Genomic DNA, 2,009 nt, shown 5'->3' with positions numbered 1-2,009 from the left:
TGTGACAGTTTATCTACAATTATGTGGTTGTTTATTAGCAATTATGTGGTGGCTTGTACACAATGTGTTGTGTGGATGTTTTCGGCATTTATGTAGTGGCTTGTCCACAAATTGTGTGTTATTAGATGGACGAGTTCTGAGGAACTCGATATTGGTGTGTAGTAGAGATGGGTAGGAAATTCTTCAAAATGTGCATTGTTACAAAAACATGTCTTGGCATGTTCTTTTATATGTAATATTGATTTATGTGAAATTGCATATATATTGTTTTGGACGTGTTATTCGATGTGTTGAAATGTATGTCATATTATATGTGTATATATTTTGTATCGATTTCGCACTGAGCCTTTTAAAGCTTACCCATATTACTCATGTGTCTCAGGTAACCCTCGTAACTAGGACCGAGAACTGGTCATTGGAGAGGCTCTCGGAATAATGGTTTCTTGATTATGGAGTTTTAAAACAATTTGGGACTTTTATGGACTTTATGATTATATTTTGTGGAAAATTATTAAACTGTGGCATGAGATATTTTGCTTTTAAAACTATGGACATTGAATGTTTTTACATGGATTTTTTATATGGATTAAACATTTTAATGGTTTTCTTAATAAAATATGTTTTCCACAAACTCAATTAATTGAATAATTTTTTACGATCAAAACAATGTTTTACAATGATAAGTAAGTCTTTCTTCGAAGAAATGTTTTTACTACAACGTATAAAAAGGGAATATTAAATCACGTTTTCAAAGATTAGATCCATGTTCTTCAACTCAAGGTTTTCACCATTTCTATGGCCTATGTAATCACTTGGATTGGGCCGTAACTTTTAGGCCCGGTTTGAGGGGTTACATGCCACACGGCCATTTGGTAGGCTGTGTGTTGGACCATGTGAGACACAAAATCTGGACTATTTGGGTCGTGTGGGCCATACGAGCGTGTAGGTCACACGGGAGTATGTTACACTGTGTAGGCGACACGGGCTGGCTGTTTAGGCTGTGTGGGCCCAAAATTTTGAATTTTTCCCTAGAGTTGTAAACGTCGTTTGCATTGAACATAGGCTTTCTGTAAGGTCGATATGCTATTAAATAAGCTATAAAACACAAATTCTAATAATTTGTTAGTGAAATTGGATATAAATACGTATGTTTGTAGTGAAATGAAATAGGTAAAACTTGTAATATGCCATGTTTAGTCTGAAAAATGTTATATATGTTTTGTATCTGTTATTGTAAATATGTACATCATAAATAAATCAGATATTTATTTGTACTACATTTGCATTTGGGATGAGATTTGATATATGGAGGAAGTGTGGGTAGTATAATAACCTGTCGTATTTGGTGGCTTAGCCACATATATATAAGCTTCTATAAACGACGATAAATCACCTGGCAGTTCTGCTGCAAATATTCTGGAAAGTGTCATACCAGCACTAAACAGTGTGTAGGGTTATCAGTAATTGGATCTGTTATGTTCTAAAAAGCTCTATTTCTAATATATATATATATATAAATACATCTGATTAATTTCTATAAACCATGTTGCACGCTGAGTTTCGAAAACTCACTTTTTGTTGTTTGTCACTTTTAGGCAACCCTTAGACTTAGGTGGATCAGTGCGACAGGAGCTCGGTTATAATTCTTTGGATCATTTGATTTATTTAAAATTGAGTTTTACGTTTTGTAACTTTTTGGATTGTTTGAACTTTTAGGGCTGTTTTGGTTTTAGACTTTATTTATGTTTTTCTGCTTGGAATTGTTAAATGTTTTTATTAACAACGCTCGTTTTTTTTTTTTTTTTGCAAAATAAAGGATTTTCAAACAACAAACTGTGTTTTTATAAAATTTAACATTCTAAAGGTTTCCACTGCAAACATATATATTTTGGAAAATGTAATCAAATGATGTTTTCTATATATTAGTTAAGTAAGATATGCTCTCAAATAAATTAGATTGTTGTGTAAAAATAGCTTACGGTGTTTTTTTTTTCAAAACAAACAAATTC

Source organism: Gossypium arboreum, chromosome 4 (genome assembly GCF_025698485.1).
Source record: "Gossypium arboreum isolate Shixiya-1 chromosome 4, ASM2569848v2, whole genome shotgun sequence".
Taxonomy (NCBI): domain Eukaryota; kingdom Viridiplantae; phylum Streptophyta; class Magnoliopsida; order Malvales; family Malvaceae; genus Gossypium; species Gossypium arboreum.
Note: the sequence above shows the minus strand (reverse complement) of the source record.